The 20,986-nt window shown below is 37.2% G+C and overlaps 1 long non-coding RNA gene across 2 annotated transcripts; it reads left to right on the top strand.

The window, feature by feature from the left end:
- Positions 1 to 4,709: 4,709 nt before the first annotated feature.
- Positions 4,710 to 6,444, top strand: LOC127127718 (uncharacterized). Of its 2 annotated transcripts, none has more exons than XR_007805437.1 (2): positions 4,710 to 6,025; positions 6,180 to 6,444. It is a non-coding gene; the product is annotated as an uncharacterized LOC127127718 (long non-coding RNA). The 2 variants fall into 2 exon arrangements; XR_007805434.1 differs by having other exon boundaries at positions 4,710 to 5,312.
- Positions 6,445 to 20,986: the final 14,542 nt, after the last annotated feature.

Consider the following 20,986-nt stretch of genomic DNA (forward strand, 5'->3'; position numbering starts at 1 on the left):
TTTCTGCTTGTTACTTTCTGATTTGCTTGTTGCTTTCTCTGCTTTGCTTGTTTCTTTTTGTTTCCATATCTGCTTTCTGCGTTTCTGGCTTATGTAAATGCTTATCTGCGTTTCTGGCTTTTTGATTCTGACAAAAAGGGGGAGAACTAAAAACAGCTCTAATGAAAACATATCTAATTCCTTTCAAACTCTGCAAACATTGTCTCTAAATATGACTTAAGATATGCAGGAAAGTAGCTAATAACACCAAACCGAGGAAGGTCCGGTAAGAACTTCTGAACTATCTAAGATCTAACTCAGGGGGAGCACACTCAAATCTGATCTAAGACTTGTTCTGAAAATGTTTCATCTTTAAACTTAAACTATTTTGTCATCATCAAAAAGGGGGAGATTGTAAAAACAAAACTGGTTCTATAATAAATTTCTAAGATTTTGATGATAACAAAGGATGAAACCCAAAATGGCACCCTAACGAGATTTTTTCTAAGTGCGCATGACTCTGAACATTCATACAAGACTCTGAACACTCACGGAGGATTCTGACCATACATCAAATACAAACTTATTTCAGATATAAAGTATTAGATGATCAGACGCCGCCAAGAAAGGAATACATCCAGAACGCTCTGATTCTGATCAAAGAGAGACATCAAAGTCAGAAGCTCCTACAGACTACTGGCCTTAAACTCTGATACTTAAGAAGACTAGAACAATGAGAAGCTCTGATAAAGTCAGACATAATCATCCTCTGGAAAATGACTCTCATACATCAAAGACTCTGATGAAGTCTCACAAGTTCAGAACACTTAACGGAAAGAAATCTCACTATATAAAGGAAGTATTTTAAGAAAGAAATAAAGAGGCGGACAAAATGGTTATAGAAAGAAACAACAGAAGAAATGACATTAAATACTCATCAATGACCAAGATTATGTCATCACTCCAACGGTCCTTCTCAACTACTATATAAAGGACAAATTACTTCTCTAGAGTGACACACCTAAGACACACAAAAACATTATTCCTTCTCTCTTATTTTTCACGAGTTGCTGCTCTTACGTGAAAAGCTTTTGCTCTAATATTTTTCTGTAATACTTGCTTGCTGTTAGAAGCACTTTACATTACAACTCTTTTTGCTTAAATTATTTTCCTCAAGTGACTCTGCGTAGTCTGTATACTTGAGAGGACTAAGAGATTATTCTCTTAGACGATTGGTTGTGTAATCTTTCAAGATTAGTGGATTAAGTCCTTTTTGAAGGCGAAATCACCTTGGTCGGGTGGACTGGAGTAGCTGTGATTTTCAAGCGAACCAGTATAAAATTCTATGTGTTCTTATTTCTGAAAAAGCTTTTATTTCCTAAAACAATTCAAACCCCCCTTTCTTGTTTTTCTCAACCTTCACTAACATGGCCAGTGTCAGCTCAAAATGCTAATTTTCCAGTTTTCGGGCTTTTTCACCGGGCTTAAGATGCATGGATGTTTTGGCGATTTCCACCTTCTGCCAAGGGATTTTCACTATATTAGGAGAGTTTCTACAAGAGAAAAGATCATCTTGGAACGAGGCAAACACAAAATTGTCAGACGATCAAGGATTACAGAGATCAAGGAATTCGGAGAGCGGAAGGTTTTCATGAGCGGAAGCGATTGAAGATCCAAGGCATCTAATTACTTGTAATGTGTAATTTTTATCTTGAATTTGTTTTGAACAATGTGCGTAGCTAAACCCCCCAATGCTAGGGGGTGTCCCTGATTTAGAGTTGTAATGACTATGAGTTTACGATTGCATTTATAATATTGTTTTTTACTATAATCTTCTGATGTGTTTAATGTTTTCTCTTTCGAGCCAATCGAGATTGATGTATGGTTATCAAGAAGGCTAGACTGTCATTGATAAGGTTTTCATAAGATTATTCTGCAGTAGATATCACCTAGAACTAGGGATACCCTGTGTGAATCAGAGCATTCTTGATATAATAAAGCTTAACTTCACCCTAATTGCCTATGGACATAGGAATTAGGGTAGAATGATTAAAGGTTTTCTCACCAAGGACTTGGGAGAAAATACCCTTGAGAACTGGTAGTAATTGATATTTGTTGATGCAATAGTGACTCAGAGTTATTACAGGGATACATCATACACTTTCCCTGGCATTGTGCCTCATACCTTGCACAACCCCTATACCCAGTTTCTTGTCATGAACATCGTTGATCTAGTGAAAGTTCCCAGTGTTAGCTCGACCTGGATTACCCCGAGGATGGTACCCACCTTTCCTTCATAGTTGGAAAGTACCATATTATGGGGCTTGGCATTTGTGTCATATCTACCTATTCTCCTCAAAATGTGATGCGACATCAGGTTCACCGTTGCGCCGTAATCTACCAAAATCTTATTAATTGGGACGTCTTTGACCTTCCCACAATAAAAAGAGGCTTGAGATGACTCTTCATAGCCTCATCTAGTCGCTCGAAGAAAGCATTTTATTCCTCCATGCAACGATTGTTCATTACGTAATAGCACACTGGTTTATAAGCGGCCATTTCCATTTCTGTGATGTTGTCAATATCCTCGACCTCAATTATTTGGTCAAATTCTCTGGGGAGCACTGATACCACATTAACTCTGATATCCAACGAAGGCTCTCACCCAGAGTCAAAATCATCTGTGAGCGTTTCGTCTTCCGCTACCGCTCAATCATATTTTTCTTCGGCTGCCTCTTCTTGAGTGGCAGATGAAGCGCTGCAAAAAATACAGAGTCGCCACCAGATTTTATTTATTCCAAAGGAAAGGGAAAATAACGATAAAACCCCAAATGAGAGAAACGGTCTCGCAACCAAGAGCAGATTCGGAAGTCGGTTATGCAAGGGGAAGATATTAGCACCCCTCACATCCATGGTACTCCATGGGAACCACTTGCTCGTATCAAATGCGTATGGATGTTGTTTATCTGTAAGTTGCTTGCTATCGGGAATGAGATTAGAGAATAAGGTGGGAGAGAAAATAAGTTTTAAATTAGTGTGCTTGCCAAGGATTTGGGCCCTCGTGCCTACGTATCCCCATACGTATAATAGGGAAGTCAGAGCTTCGTAGTTCGGATCAAAAATAGAGTATTTGTTTGGTTATTTTTACTGAATAGTATTGACGTTCGTGCGCTACTGTTCACTTGCTTATATACTCTGTCATGGGAGAGGAAAGTATTTGCTTGTTTGCGGTAAAGTGGATACGCTTGGTTCGCACTCTAGCAGTTAAACATTACTTGCTCACACATGGAGGCTTAATCTTCGTTCACGGTAGAACGGAAGTAACACGTTCTTATTGAATTTTTTTGAAGAGAAAACCTTAATGCAAAAGATGATTTGATTTGTTGGGGTTGATTTTATGCATGGAGACAAGCATAAGACCCTTGGTTAGATACAATCAACGGTCCAATAACTCAGGAGTTTAGAGGACAATGTTGTCCTAACCACTCTTTTTCATCCAAAAAGAGAGTTGAATTGTGAAAAGAGTTTGGCAAGTCTAATTGTTGGAACTTAGAGGGAGACAAGTATCTGACCCTTGACTAAGTACGATCAACGATCAAAGTACTTGAGAATTGAGAGAACAATGAAGTCCTAACTATTCTTTTTCATCCTCATAGCACCTAGATCTAACTTGTTTGAATCATTAGATATTTTAAGGGGGAAAGTCAAGTGTCGGGTCCTCAGGCTAGGTACGACCGACGACCCAATTACTTGAATGTTGTGTACAAACACGTACACCCCATTTGGCATTCCAATTTGTTATGAAAATGGTTTTGAAAAAGGTACTTGATGTTGGATCAAGCATTTGAATTTATAATGAAAATAGTGAGTGAAGAATGGAGGTGAGAGATAGAATGGATCAAAATCAACACGTGGACACAAAAAAACAAACGAGTTAGCGTGAGATAAAGTCGAATGAATGAGAATGATGCAATAATATGTAAGTACATACAATGGTTAGAATCGATTCAAAAGGTAATGGATTAATCAATGAAAAACAATCAAAGATCTATCCTATGATCATGGCAAATGAAATTAGACATACAAAATATTCATCACCTAAACTGAAATGGAATTTTCAATTTAATCAAAATGATCATAAACCAACGAAATCGATTAAATGGACAATTAAAGTGAACATTTATTCTAAATGTTAAATATACCTAAACATGAATTAGGAATTACTAATCAAATGGAAAATTAACGACCTATATCAAGAATTGAATTCTAATCTATATGTTCATACAAATCATCATACAAAAGTCAAATCGAACGGAAACTTAACATAAGTTCAAATCATGAAGAAATCAACATTAACCATATTAATCCACACAAAAATCCACAAAATGAAATAACCAAAACCTAATGAATAAAACCTAATCATGACATGGTTAATCAAATGAAAGGTAAATCGTAGAAAATTAAGAAATTACAACTAGTCTAAGAAATGATTAAACTTAATTTTCAATCTAATTATTTAATCCTAATTAAGCATGAATTAAGTCGATTATTACTAAAATCATGCTAAATCCTAATTGCCTAAAATCAAGAATTGGAATTAATCACAACCTAGATTAACCAAATAGCACCAATATTAGCAAAAACCCAGGATTAAAATAAAATTAATTAACAATTAATCTAAAGATTAATTGATCATGATGGACATGAATTGGGTTAGTGGGCTAGGGCCGGTGTTAACGGATTGACAGGTGGAGTGGATGTATGAGCATGGTCAAAAGGGTGAATGAAGGTACAAGAACACTTGGGCCATAAGCCCAAGCTCTAAAAGAACGTTGCATATGCCAAAACCTGGATTTCGAATTTCCTTCACCCTCGAACGCAACCAAGGGCAAGCAAAGATAGAAGATTCAGAATCAAATACCAAACTCGAATCAACGTCCAGAAACGACGGCTAATTGACGAAATCGGTTCTTACTTGGGAACCCAAAACCAATTGAAGAATGACGAACCTACTCGATTTGCGAGTCGTGTGCATTATGTTGCCGTTGAAGATGACGAGGAATCATCGTTGTTGTTGTTCGTCGCGGAGTATCGGTGATTGAGAATAATCGTTCTATTTGCTCTTCGATCCATTCTCTGCTCGTGATGGAGAGATTATGCTCGTGTTGATTCTTCCGTCGGTGTTGTTGTGGTGCGTGGACGACCGTCGTCGCATTGAGCTGAAGAAGGAAGAACGAAGCTTTGCTCGTATATTGCGCGTGTGGTGTCGAGATGAAGAGTAAAGTTGCCTTTTTTTTGCTGAAGATGAATCGTGAATGCCTTGAATCGTTTCAGTGAGTTCTCCTCCTTCGACTTGCAATGCTTCTATTTCTATAATCTCTTTCTTTCTTAAATTTTCTGTTTCCATTGAGTTTGTTTTGTTGGTTCTATGATGAGGGTCAATTTGGTTATGAGGGTGGTTGAAAATTTGGTTCTGTTCCAAGGTTCTGTTAGAAGATTTTTGCAGGGGGATGGCAAGGGAGAAGGTGAGGGAGAAGGTTATGGAGGATGGAGAGTGAAGTTGGAATGAGGGTGGAGAAGATGGATGAGTGAAGTTGGAATGAGGGTGGAGAAGATGGATGAGTGAAGTTGGAATGAGGGTGAAGAAGATGATGGAGAGAGTGAAGGTGGTTTTTGAAGAATGAGGAGGGTTCTGTTATTACTGTTGAAAGAGATCCCCTAGAAGTGATTGGGAAATTCTGTTATATCAGTTTGGGTTAGTTAGGAGGTTGGGAATTGGTTGTTAGAATTCTGTTAGCGATTTGTTGAAGTTTGTTGGCGGATCGGTTAGGGAGAGTTTGAGGAATTCAGTTAGTTGGACAGTTGGGAAGGGCTTAAGATTTGGTTGAAGGTTAGAAGGGTCTTGAAGAGGTTTGTCGAGAGTTCGTCGAATAAAATTACTGTTCTATTATGCTTCATGTTTTTTTCTATTATGCTATGACTCTGTTATTTCTGTTTATTTGCAGGTCATGTGGGAATGCATTTTGGTGGTTGTATGTATATAAATGTATGCTAATGAATAATGGGATTGCTTTAATGATATGTGTTGCTAACGACGAGTTGTTGAAAAGAATTGTTATGCAAATGATTACTGCTATGGAAGTGAAACAGTTTTGAATTGTATGACTTGGTTTTCACTGATTCTTTGTGATTTTGTGCAGGAGGTATGCAAGTTGCCATTGTTTGGAATTTTGGTTTTGGAATGCTTTGAAGCTATTTTGGAGTTTGGCTTCAAATAGATTTGTTCATGGCATTGGACTCATGTAGGATTGTATTGTGAATTTGGAATGATGATTGTAATCTTTTGTAGTTTTGGAGTTAAATTGAATGATTGAAAAAAAAATGCTTAGAAATTGAATGTAATTCGAATTGATATTGAATGTATGGAATATTAAATTGGAATTGAAATGATTTATGTTTATGCAATTGGAAATGTATGGTTGATTGTTGAATATTGAAAGATGAATGGAATTTGAAAAAATTGAAATTGTATAACGAATGTAGGATTATTTATGGTTCTTCAAATGACAATGGAAATGGTTGATTATGGAGTGACTATTGGAATTGATTCATGAATTGTCCTTTAAATGAAGATGAATATAGTTGGTTCATATGTTTGGAAATGGAAACTAGTATTTCGGTTGAATGTGTATGGAACTTTGGTTGAATGCTTCATGTATTTGGAAATTGTAATGGTTCTTTCTTTAAAAATATGATGATTAAAAATGGACTTAGAATATGAAGAAGATTAAAAATGAATTTAAAAAAATATGAAGATGCTTAAAAAATGGATTTAAAAAATATGAAGATGATTAAAATGGATTTTGGTTAGATGGTTGACTTTGGTCAACTGGTGGACCAAAAAGTCAACATTTGATCAAAAGTCAATTTAGGTCGAAATGTTTGTTTTCTTATGGATAAATGGACCGCAATGCCTTTGAACCAAACGAGATATGTCATGCTATTGATTGATATCAAACCAAAGAAAATCAACCAAGCAATAAATCATGAACACGTACAACTTTGAATGCATCCTAATTAGTGAATCAGGACCTTGAATATTACTTAAGCCAATGAACCAATCATTTATGATGAACCAAACGAATCAGATGCAACCTCCCTAACTTTTCCACTATGCTCCCTGGTGAATACCCTTGACCCATGATTTTATGCTTTTCGAATGCAAGTGGAATATGTTATGATACAATGAATATGTATATGAGATGAATGCTTATCAGGATATGCAAATGCTTATGGTCAGTGACCTAGATGAACTTGTGAAGGGTAAGGTGAATTTTGGGGTATGACAGCAGGCTTCCTCTCGACAAGTCTTAAATCCTCTTTCTCCTTCTTTTTGGCAAGTACGTTGGTGCTAGATTCAACGTTTTCTTTTACCCCAGTCTCCCTCTGCGCCTTTCTCCTTCTCTGTTCCCTTCTCCATTAGGACCTTGTCATAGGATTCTTCCCCTTGTAGTTCTCAGAGATGTAGGCTGCTTTTATGGAAGCTTGGAATTCTTTACGGTAGGCCAATGACGAACCTCTGTCTACTTTGAAGTTTTGACATTTCCCCTGGCCACGCTTTCTGTCGTTGGCTAGCTTCACCCGTTTTCCTTGGAAGCCTCTACAGTGGGTTTGAAGGAGATAGGTTTGGCAGCAGGACCCCTTTGTCGTGTCCCATCAAGCTTCACAAGAGTTCTGCTTGGGTCGAGATACCTCATTGGATCGAAAGCTCTTCTAGGCTCAAAAACCCGTTGGTCCTGAGGGGCTCCCTGATCCCATATGTCTTTTGCCTTCCTGATTCCCTCAAGATTGTGTGCCACTTTTTTGTCGAACACGACACTGCATCGAGGGCATAATTGTAGTGGTAAATTCATGACCATCAAGCTATGGATAGACTTGACGTCAATAAAATCATAGTCGCCACCACGCTTTTATTGTTTCCAAAGGAAAAGGAAAAAGTACGAACAAAACCCTAAGATAACAAGTTTTCAAATCAAAACTAATAAAATTCCAGAGATTACAGGTAAGGGGGTTGGTTACACAGAGGGAAAGTGTTACCACCCGAAGTGTCCTAGGTACTCATAGGGAGCCCTTTTTTATGTGTGTATGTGTTTTTGGTATAAAAGATGTTTGAGAAAAATAGAGTCTGGGGATGAGGAAAGAATTCATTAATTATATTTTTGTGTTTGACAAGACCTTCGGTCTTGTACCTACGTACCAACATAAAGATGAGGGATCAAAACCTCGTACTTCGTGGTAAAAATTTCAAATAAGTTGGGGAATTGCTTTTATCAAAAGTTCAATAAGAAAAGGCACAAGAGGCCAAAAATTTTAATGGAGTTGTTATTTTTTTTTGTCTTTTTGAAATTAAAGTCAATATGGTTAAGTTCATTTACAAGTTTGATTTAAGAAAGAGTTTGAAAATTCAATGGCATAAGGACTAAGTTTCTAATCATTAAAACATAGTCTAAGTTTGAAATCACAAGTAAAGAAGTTTTTGAAAAGAGGGAGATATTTTGAAATTTAAGAAGTGGGAGGAGATGAAGAGGCTATCCTAAGCATAAATTTAAAAGTTAAGAGTTGAAAAGATCTGACCAATGGAATGCAATCCAATAGACAAGAATGTCATATAGAAACCCATTTTCCTTTGGACTTTTAATCAAGAAATAATCAATAAGCAATGAGCAATATCCAGACATCATGAAGATCAAGGCATCAAATAAAAATAGCCACGGCCTAAACAAGTAATCCAAAAGCTATGAGTTTTCATTATCTTCCAATGTATCAGATGAAATATTCCTTGATCAACTCAGAGCAAAGCATCTGACACAAGATCAAAATAACAATTAAGCACAAAGACAGAGTAGCAGATGAATCCAAGAAATTCTTAAGTCTTGCATCAGAAGAAGGCTCAGTTCAAGATAGCTCAGTCTCAAAATGTTGGCATTGTCCAAGTCCTTCTTGCACAGAGAATGTTGCCAAATCCTAAGTCCAAAAGTTTAGATCAAGTTCAATAGTCCACCAGATGTTTTTTTTAGGGTTTTTCTTGTTATTAAGTATTTTAAGGTCCTAAGACCACAAACAAAACCAAAACACACAAACAATATATACAAACACAAGATATGGCTCCAATGAGCAAAGTGAAAATGACATAATCATAAACAAGTTATATGGAATGTAAATAGCAATGAATGATAAATGACTGAAATTTAAATTGCATAATAGTAAATGACTTAAAAGTAAAGCAATATTAACAAGAGTTAGTCAAATGTTAGTCATAAGTTAGTCAAGTGTTAATGGTGATTTTTAATTGATTAAGTCATTCTTTGGAGAACACTCAACCATTCATTCACAAGTATGAATCCTTAAACCAAGACATCTTCCATGAGAAGGGCTCCAACTTAGATAATTCAACAAGTATGCCACTAGCTCCCATGAAAGGAAAAAAGGTCAAGTCCCCACACAATGCCATGAAGAATGAGAGACTTACAATCTCACTTACTAGAATGTTATGCCTTGAGGATCAAATTTAGCTCTATATTAAGCAATTGTAATTGGACTTATGTAGAAGTCACAACTATCTGAGGTCGGGCAATAAAAATTTATGTGTTAATTTATGTTAGAGATTTGGTATGAAGAACCAAACTCCTAAAACACATCATACACTAAAAGAAAAGATCAAGAGGGAGGGACCTATCTCAGTCACACTTGTATTTATTCATCTGACACAAGGTCATTGATGAATCAATTAGCCTTTAGACATTAGAGATTTCATTGGTCAAATGAGGGAATGGGAAAGAATAGGGATGAAGATGAAGATGGAGGGGAATATAGAAACATAAATTGATGAAGATGAAGATGGAGGTCAAATGTACATTTCATTAATCCCCTAAATCCAATGGTTTTCATCCAAAGTCAAATTAACCTTGACCAAGGCCCAAACAGAAAGTCAAACATCACAAGACCATAAAAATGGCTCAACGGTGTTTTTAAACATTTAATCAATTTAAAAATGAATTAAAATATATTTTAATTTGGTCAAAATCTAAAATCCTTTCAAAAACCCAAATAAATTGCCAAAGGACCTTAGACAAAAAATTTCACTATTTTTGAAAAGTCATAAGTATTTTTTAACAATTAAAAATATGCACAAACACATTTAATTCGTGAAAAATATCAAAATTAATCCAAAAAATAATTTTAATTCAAAATATGGAAGAGGAAAAAATTTAACGATTTTTGGTGAAAGTCCCATAGTTTTTGGATAAAAAATAAAATTTATATGAATTAAATAAAATAGGAGCAATTAAAAGAAAATCAGAAATTAAAATAAAAAGAAAAAAAAAGGGCCATCAGACCTCCCTCATTAATTGAGGTGGCAGATCTGATGGCCACGCGCGTGCTATCTTTGGTGGACTCCAGTTAATGCATCATACACATGGTATTTAAAAGGAATGGCTCAGATTAAAACAAATTAACATGATCAGATGGTCAGGAGGCGTGCCAACACATCACCGGAGCTAGGGCTCCGGTATTCTTTGTAAGAACAAAAATTGTTCTACAACAGATTCCTTGATTTTGATGATAACAAAGGATGAAACCAAAAATGGCACCCTAACGAAAAGTTTCTAAGTGTGCAGGGTTCTAAAGATAGAAGAAATAAATCTGATGATGTCATCAGATGCACAACAAGATCAGATACAAATTATCAAGTATCAGAAGCATCTAAAGTAGAATCTCGTTTCAAGAAGCTCTGACTCTGGACAAAACTGCAAAGTATCAGAAGCATCTGAACATGAAGTAAAGTCTAGAAGCTCTGATTCTGGAGAAACGTTATCAGCGCCATCTGAACTCTCAAGAGATCAACATCAGAAGCAAAATTCCAAGATTCTCCAGAAACACAAATACTCTGATTATGGATTTGCTAATCATGAAAGAGTAACGTTGAAGACAAGTAAAGATTTTCAAATTGGATTTCCTGATTAAGAAAGAGACGTTAATCTCCGCTTCCAAGAGAAAAGATACTACTTGTGGTAAGTAGTCACTTCAAAGATGAAAAGTTAAACTGCAGAAGCTATTTAAGTGATGGAGTAAACTCAGTTTAATATCCACCAGATTCAACTCTACTCCAACTCATATATAAATAGAGATGCAATCAACTTTCAGTAAGTAAGAAATCAACTAGCCAAAACTATACTGAATTATTTCACGCTCAAGAAAATCATCTTTGCTCTCAAAGAATTTCACTAAGCTTTTGCTTATTAAGTGAAAAATCTGTTCTTAAATTTGTAATACTTGCTTTCTTAGAAGCACTCTAGATTACATATCTTGTATCTATTTTTATTTGATTTCCTCAAGTGACTCTTTGTAGTCTGTAGACTTGAGAGGACTAAGAGATTTTCTTCTCTCTTAGGGGTTGTTTGTAATCTTTCAAGATTAGTGGATTAAGTCCTTGTTGAAGGCAAAATCACCTTGGCCGGGTGGACTGGAGTAGCTTTGTGTTATAAGCGAACCAGTATAAAATCATTGTGTGATTTTTATTTTAGAAAAGCGCTTATTTTTCAAACAATTCAAACCCCCCTTTCTTGTTTTTCTCACCTTCAATTGGTATCAGAGCTCCGGCTCTGTTATTGATTTTCAAATCAAACACTTAACCGTGTAGAGAGATCCAGTGCGAGAAAAACAAATGGCTCACTCAAATGAAAGAGATTCTTACAATGCTAAACCTCCTGTTTTTGATGGAGAAAAGTTTGATTACTGGAAAGACAGAATCGAAAGTTTCTTTCTGGGTTATGATGCTGACCTCTGGGACATTGTCACAGATGGATACAAACCTCCAGTCTTAAATGGAGCTGAAGTTCCCAGAAGCAAAATGTCAGAAGATCAGAAACGTGATTTCAAGAATCACCACAAGGCCAGAACAATACTTCTAAATGCTATATCATACAACGAATATGAAAAGATCACCAACAGAGAGACGGCTAAAGATATACTTGACTCTCTGAAGATGACCCATGAAGGAAACTCCCAAGTCAAGGAGACGAAGGCTCTGGCGCTGATCCAGAAATATGAAGCCTTCAAGATGGAAGATGACGAAGCTATAGAAGCTATGTTTTCCAGATTCCAAACTCTTATTGCAGGTCTTAAAGTGCTTGACAAAGGATACACGACTGCAGATCATGTTAAGAAGATAGTCAGAAGTCTGCCAAAGAAATGGAGACCAATGGTTACTGCTCTGAAGTTATCAAAGGATCTGAACAATATCAGCCTTGAAGAACTTGTTAGCTCTCTCAGAAGTCATGAGATAGAACTAGAGGAGGATGAGCCTCAGAAAAGAAACAAGTCAGTGGCGCTGAAGTCCAGACCTGAAAGACGGAAGTCAGACAGAACCAAAGCTCTCCAGGCAGAAACTGCAGATACTGACGACTCTGAACCTGAAGACTCTGATGATGAAGAAGAACTGTCCTTACTAACCAGAAGAGTTAAGCAACTCTGGAAAAGAAGGAACAACAACAACTTCAGAAGATCAAGACCCAGAGGGGATAGATCAGAGTCAACTTCAAAAGGTAAACCTAATAAAGATATTACCTGTTTTGAATGTAAAGAAACAGGTCATTACAGAAATGAATGCCCCAAGCTGAAGAAAGACAACCCTAGAAAAGAAAGCTTCAAGAAGAATACTTTCAGAACAAAGAAAGGACTAATGGCCACCTGGGACGATAGTGAATCAGGATCATCAGAATCTGACTCTGATGAACAAGCCAACGTAGCACTTATGGCTACCACATCCAGTAGCTCAGATGAAGAATCTGAAGAGGTATTTTCTGAACTTTCTAGATCTGACTTAGAATCATGTTTATCAGAAACTCTTACCTCTCTTCAGAAATTAAAACAAAAAGTTAAAGACATTAAAGGCCTTCTTAAAGCAAAATCTGAAGTATGTAGTAGACTTGAGACAACAATTCTAGCACGAGATGATACTATCAGATCTCTAACGATAGAAAGAGATGGAGCTAAAACAAAAAGCTTAGAATTAGAAGAAACGTTGTCTCAAGCACCACAAACTTCAAATGAAATTATTTATAAATATGAAGAAGCCTTTCAACAATTTCTGAAGAATGGGATAGATAGGAGTATTATGGCATCCATGATTTATGGAGTAAGTCAGAATAATAAAAGGGGAATTGGGTATGATTCTGAGGAAAATAAAACCTCTACCAGTAACCAGCTTAAATCTCCGTTTTCATATCATTACACACACACACAAGAAAACAAGTTTAAAAATGCTAGAAGACCCAAAGTTATGAGAAACTCTGGGAAAACTAATCTAAAAGGACCCAAGAGATTCTGGGTACCGAAAGATAAGATTATCTATGTTGCAGATATCCTATGCAGCAAAGTTCAGACACCAGTCATGGTACCTGGACTCTGGATGCTCGCGACATATGACGGGAAGAAAGTCTATGTTCCAAAGCCTGGAACTTAAAGACGCTGGATTTGTAGGCTTCGGAGGAGATCAGAAAGGAAGGATCAGAGGCTCCGGAACTATTGGTAATGGTACTCTTCCCTCTATATCTGATGTTCTTTATGTAGAAGGATTAATGCATAACTTGTTATCCATAAGTCAATTAAGTGATAACGGTTATGATGTAATCTTTAATCAAAAAACGTGTAAAGCCATTAGTCAGAACGATGGCTCTGTCCTTTTCACAGGCAAGAGGAAAAACAACATTTATAAAATAAATCTTTCTGATTTAAAAGATCAAAATGTTAAATGTTTAATGTCAGTTCACAAAGAGCAATGGGTATGGCATAGACGCTTAGGCCACATTAGCATGAGAAAGCTTTCTCAGCTAACTAAACTTGAGTTAGTCAGAGGCTTACCTAAACTGAAGTTCTCTTCAGATGCTCTGTGTGAAGCTTGTCAGAAAGGAAAGTTTTCAAAAACATCTTTTAAAAAGAAAAATGTTGTTTCTACCTCTAAGCCTCTGGAGCTTCTTCACATTGACTTATTTGGTCCTGTGAAAACAGCATCAGTCAATGGAAAGAAGTATGGACTAGTAATCGTTGATGATTACAGCCGCTGGACATGGGTAAAATTCCTAAAGCACAAGAGTGAGTCTCACTCTGTATTCACCAGTTTCTGTTCTAAAGTGCAAAAAGAATTTGACTCTAAAATTGTTAGAGTCAGAAGTGATCATGGTGGAGAATTTGAAAATAAAGATTTTGAAGAATTATTTGATTCTAATGGAATATCCCATGATTTCTCCTGCCCTAGAACTCCACAACAAAATGGAGTTGTAGAGAGGAAGAATAGGACACTCCAAGAAATGGCCAGAACCATGATCAATGAAACAAATGTAGCAAAGCACTTTTGGGCAGAAGCTGTAAATACAGCGTGTTACATTCAGAATAGAATCTCTATTAGACCTATTCTGGAAAAGACTCCCTATGAACTGTGTAAGGGAAGAAAACCCAACATTTCATATCTTCATCCTTTTGGATGCATTTGTTTTATATTAAATACTAAAGAACATCTGAACAAGTTTGATTCCAAAGCACAGAAAGGTATTATGTTAGGATACTCAGAACGCTCTAAAGGCTATAGAGTATACAACACAGAAACCAAAATTGTGGAGGAATCAATTCATGTTAGATTTGATGATAAGCTTGACCCTGAAAAGTCAAAGCTAGTTGAAAAGTTTGCAGATTTAGAGATCACTCTGGTAGAATCTGAGAAAACTCCAGAAGCAACTGTCACTCCAGACTCTGAAGAAATTAAATCTCCAGAAATTCCAAGGAAAGTTAAAAGTCGTATTAACGTATCTAAAGATTTGATTTTGGGAAACAAAGATGAACCTGTTAGAACCAGATCTACCTTCAGAACCTCTGAAGATATTCCTCTGGGACTAGTGTCTCTGATTGAGCCTACGTCCTGTGATGAAGCTCTTCAAGATAACGATTGGGTGGCAGCTATGCAAGAAGAGTTAGATCAATTCTCCAAGAATGATGTCTGGGATCTCGTTCCTAAACCCAGAGGCACTCATGTCATTGGAACCAGATGGGTTTTCAGAAACAAACTGAACGAGAAAGGAGAAGTTGTCAGAAACAAAGCACGACTGGTAGCTCAAGGTTATAGTCAACAAGAAGGTATTGATTATAATGAAACTTTTGCTCCAGTCGCGAGGTTAGAATCTATTCGTCTTCTTGTATCTTTTGCTATTAATCATTCTATTAAACTATATCAAATGGATGTCAAGAGTGCATTTCTTAATGGTTATATTTCAGAAGAAGTGTATGTCAATCAACCTCCAGGTTTTGAAAATTCAAACTTTCCAGAACATGTTTTCAAACTTAAGAAATCCTTATATGGACTTAAACAAGCTCCCAGAGCTTGGTATGAACGCTTAAGCAATTTTCTTCTGGAACAAAATTTTATCAGAGGGAAAGTTGATTCTACACTCTTCTGTAAAAACCTTAATAATGATCTCATGATATGCCAAATTTTATGTTGATGATATTATTTTTGGTTCTGCTAATATCTCTGTTTGCCAAGAATTTTCTAAGTTAATGCAGGCAGAATTTGAAATGAGTCTAATGCAAGAACTAAAGTTCTTTCTGGGAATTCAAATCAATCAAACTCCAGAAGTCACGTACATTCATCAAAGCAAGTACATTAAAGACGTTCTGAAGAAGTTTGACATGACTGAATGCAACTCTGCAAAGACTCCCATGCATCCAACTTGCATTCTGGAAAAGGAAGAGGTAAGCAACAAGGTTTGTCAGAAGCTCTATCGAGGTATGATAGGCTCTCTTCTCTATCTGACTGCTACTCGTCCTGATATTCTCTTTAGCGTCTGTCTTTGTGCCAGATTCCAATCGGATCCTAGAGAATCTCATTTAACAGCTGTTAAGAGAATTCTTAAGTATCTGAAAGGAACTCCTAACCTGGGCCTGATGTATGAGAAAACATCAGAGTATAGGCTTTCTGGTTATTGTGATGCAGATTATGCAGGAGATAGAATAGAACGAAAAAGCACATCTGGAAATTGCCAGCTTCTGGGAAACAATCTAATCTCCTGGGCTAGCAAAAGACAGTCAACTATCGCTCTATCAACTGCAGAAGCAGAATATATCTCAGCATCACTGTGCACAACTCAGATGCTCTGGATGAAGCATCAGCTAGAAGATCTTCAGATATTTGAGAGTAACATTCCTATCCTTTGTGATAATACTGCTGCTATTTGTTTGAGTAAGAATCCTATTTTACATTCCAGAGCCAAACACATAGAAATTAAACATCATTTTATTAGAGACTATGTTCAGAAAGGGATAGTAACGCTGAAGTTCATTGATACAGAACATCAATGGGCAGATATCTTTACTAAGCCTCTAGCTGAAGATAGATTTCTTTTCATCTTAGAAAATCTGAACATTAAAAATTGTCCTGAATGAAGTATGGCTCTGAAAAATATAAAATAAGATTCTGATAAAAACAAATATGATTCTGCCTCTGACTCTGATACTTCTACAAGTTTAGAAGATATCTGAATCAGAAATCTTCAGAAACCAATCTCTTGGTATTCCTGAAGATCAGATACATTAAACACGTGGAGCTCTGAGCGTCAAACCTTAGAACTTCTAGACAGCTGTCAAGAAATTCAAAAGGCAGACGTTTGAGTTTTCCTCGAGCAGTGTGCAAACTGTGGGATTAGACATTCATTTATTAGCTGTAATCATTTTTCCCCCAAACGTGCTATTTGGTTTTTGTGCTAACGCTGGTATGTGTGTCGTTTTGCATGCGTTTTTACTTAAGTATATAAACACTTTTCTCACATTTCACACACTTATCACTCTCACTCACTCTAAAACCCTAAACCCTTCTCTGCAAGTTCTCTGCAAGTTCTTCATCTTCTTCTTCAATCTTCTTCATGGATGCTCAACAGCAAGAAGTTTTTAACTTCTCCCAACAGATGGAATCCGCTTCTAATCCCCAAACCTCAAACACTCAAACACCCACTGTTACAGGCGTCACCATAACCCCTGTTTATCAAGAACCCCACATTCTTGACCGAGAAAGCCACATAAACCTTTCAACTCCCTTTGAAGGTTTGGATGTTTTGTGTGAATCCTTGGTTGATTTTGACAACCTAAGAAGAAATGGCGTTGATCTCACTAGGGAACTTCGTCAACAAGGATGGGAAACCTACTTCGACAGGCTTTATGGTCCAATCTACCCTCTTCTAGTCAAGGAGTTCTGGAGACATGCTGATGCAGATGACCAATTCATTGTCTCGTTTGTTCTAGGGGTAAAAATCGTTATCACTGAAGCATCAATTGCTTCCTTGCTGAACATGGAGAAAACTGGAGGTAAAAGGATTTACAACATTCCTCCAAGGTCAAAGCGCATCACTGAAGTCATCAACCCAACAATCTTCAAACCTAATGTTGAAGGAAACCCCTCTAAGAACAAGGAGCTTCACCAGAACCTCCGAGTTTGGCTGAAGATAATTCTGGGAACAATCCATCACCGTCCAGCCTCTAACTCTTCAGATTATATCAATGCAGACCAGAAATGCATTCTATACTGCATTCAGAAGGGTATCAAGATCAACCTCCCTACTCTTCTGTTCAGATATCTGAGGGATTCTGTCAGAGAAACCAGAAACAACATGAAGCCAAGGTCTTACATCCCTCTGGGGAGATTGCTCTCTGACATCTTCATTGAGCATGGATTGGTAGATGATCTGGAAAAGACCAGATGTATGGATGATCTGGCAATTGATGTAGGGAGAGCTTTAAATGCCAAAAACCTCAAGAGCATGGGAATCATCAAAGAGATCAGAGTCAAGCCAACTCTGGATGTATCCTGGGAATCTCTAAAAGATCAGAGGAAGATGCCTCATGGCCTTGCCAGGTTCTTCAAGAATGAACCCAAGAGTGCCATTGCTATCTACCTTCAGGATCGTCTGGATGAAGGCGTTGATATTTCTGATTTCAGTCTCGACGACTGTCTGGATTCAGTAGAAGATCTGGTCAGATACAAGAGAGGTGTCTCTGAGAAACTGATAGCTGCTGAGGCAAGGAGAGCAAAGAAAGCCAGACTTGGAGAAACTTCTGGAAGCAAAACTTCAGCACCTCTGAATGTCTCTTCTGGTAAGTCTATTCCTCCTGTCTCCTCTGAATTTAAAATGGCTTCCTCTAACCCTCTCTCTTCACAACCAATATATACCACCTCTGAAATACCACCCTCAATCACCAGAACCTCCCAACCTATACAAACCCACCAAAGCATTTCTTCTTCTTCATCCTCTGAATATGAATCACCTCCTTACCTTTCCCCTTCTTCTGACCAAGAGTCCTCTGACCAAGAACACTCTGACCCAAACTCCCCAACCATAGCAACACTCTATGCCCATCGACTTGCTTCACAACGAACACAAACCACAGAACCTGAAATAACTTCACCACTACAACAAACAACCACCATACCCTCTGTAATTCAACCATCTGCTCCTTTCACCTCTAATATCATTCCACCAATCCTTCCCGCTGTCCCAGATCCAGAATCCGAACCTTTAGATTTAAACCCACTTTATGCTTCATCCCCCAGTCTTCAACCAGAAGCAGATTCTGAACCCCAACCTGAGTCAGAATCTGAACCTCAAACTCTAAATCTCAGCCCTCAAAACTCTCCACCTCATACCTCTGAACCAGAACCTGAACCTGAGCTTTCTAAACCTACCCTTAAGGAAGCCATCTTTATGATTGCAGAGGCTTCAGCTCAAAAGATAGATTCTCTAGTCACAAACTCTGAAATCAGTGATGATCCTGCATCTGTAAGGACACACTGGAACAGAGTCATTGGCTGGATGACATCTGAGTCTTTTAGGCTGAAGAGTGTCTCTGAACAAGTCAGAAATGGCTACATCAGAGATGCTGAGGCAAGACTCCAGGAGAGACTTGCCAGAGAAGCTGAAGCCAGAAGGCTAGAAGAGGAGAGGTTGGCTAAGGAAGCTGAAGAAGAAGCAAAAAGACTAGAGGAAGAAAGACTGGCAAAAGAAGCAGAAATCCTAAGGCAACAAGAAGCTGAAGCTAAGGCTCTGGCAGATGCAGAAGCTCAAGCTGCTGCAGAAGCTGAAGCCCAGCAGGCTCTGACTCAGGGGGAGTCTTCAACTGCTGTTCCCATGATTCTTCAGACTCTGAAGGACCTTAAGGAAGATCAGAATATCCTCCGAGACAGAATGGACAAGTAAGATACGGTCAATGAGAATATCCAGAAGATGCTTGCCATGATCTTGCAGAAATTGCCTCAGAACCCTTAGGCACTTAGGATTTTATGTTTTGCTTGCCTTCTTGTTTTTGCTTTCTTGTTTTGCTGACTCTGATGTCTTGTGTTCTATTGGTTTTCGTTTCTGCTATTTTAATACAATGTTTTGTTTTTCTCTTCAATTATTTATTTTCTATGTCTTTTTGATTCTGACAAAAAGGGGGAGAAATCATTAAATAGCTCTGATGAAAATTTGTCTAAAACCTTAAGCACTCTGCAACATTTGTAAAAATAACTCTGATTAAATAACTCTAACATTAAATTTAAGAATTTGCAGAAAGTTTCAGAAATCTCATTACTTGAAAAGCTCCGGTAAGAACTTCTGAACTCCCTAGCACTAACTCAGGGGGAGCTTCTGTCTATCTGATCTTATTTTATTCATGTTTCATCTGCTATTTTAAGTTGTTTTGTCATCATCAAAAAGGGGGAGATTGTAAGAACAAAAATTGTTCTACAACAGATTCCTTGATTTTGATGATAACAAAGGATGAAACCAAAAATGGCACCCTAACGAAAAGTTTCTAAGTGTGCAGGGTTCTAAAGATAGAAGAAATAAATCTGATGATGTCATCAGATGCACAACAAGATCAGATACAAATTATCAAGTATCAGAAGCATCTAAAGTAGAATCTCGTTTCAAGAAGCTCTGACTCTGGACAAAACTGCAAAGTATCAGAAGCATCTGAACATGAAGTAAAGTCTAGAAGCTCTGATTCTGGAGAAACGTTATCAGCGCCATCTGAACTCTCAAGAGATCAACATCAGAAGCAAAATTCCAAGATTCTCCAGAAACACAAATACTCTGATTATGGATTTGCTAATCATGAAAGAGTAACGTTGAAGACAAGTAAAGATTTTCAAATTGGATTTCCTGATTAAGAAAGAGACGTTAATCTCCGCTTCCAAGAGAAAAGATACTACTTGTGGTAAGTAGTCACTTCAAAGATGAAAAGTTAAACTGCAGAAGCTATTTAAGTGATGGAGTAAACTCAGTTTAATATCCACCAGATTCAACTCTACTCCAACTCATATATAAATAGAGATGCAATCAACTTTCAGTAAGTAAGAAATCAACTAGCCAAAACTATACTGAATTATTTCACGCTCAAGAAAATCATCTTTGCTCTCAAAGAATTTCACTAAGCTTTTGCTTATTAAGTGAAAAATCTGTTCTTAAATTTGTAATACTTACTTTCTTAGAAGCACTCTAGATTACATATCTTGTATCTATTTTTATTTGATTTCCTCAGGTGACTCTTTGTAGTCTGTAGACTTGAGAGGACTAAGAGATTTTCTTCTCTCTTAGGGGTTGTTTGTAATCTTTCAAGATTAGTGGATTAAGTCCTTGTTGAAGGCAAAATCACCTTGGCCGGGTGGACTGGAGTAGCTTTGTGTTATAAGCGAACCAGTATAAAATCATTGTGTGATTTTTATTTTAGAAAAACGCTTATTTTTCAAACAATTCAAACCCCCCCTTTCTTGTTTTTCTCACCTTCATTCTTCTCCGGTGGACCTCACCGGACTGGTCCACCATCAACCTTCACTAAAATGAAAAACAAGGACATGGATCTAAAGGAAAAATGCTTAGGAGCTCGAATTTGGCCTCATTTTTCTCCAATTCCAAGTATATTGAAAGAT

Source organism: Lathyrus oleraceus, chromosome 1, assembly GCF_024323335.1.
Source record: "Lathyrus oleraceus cultivar Zhongwan6 chromosome 1, CAAS_Psat_ZW6_1.0, whole genome shotgun sequence".
In the NCBI taxonomy this organism is placed as follows: Eukaryota; Viridiplantae; Streptophyta; class Magnoliopsida; order Fabales; family Fabaceae; genus Lathyrus; species Lathyrus oleraceus.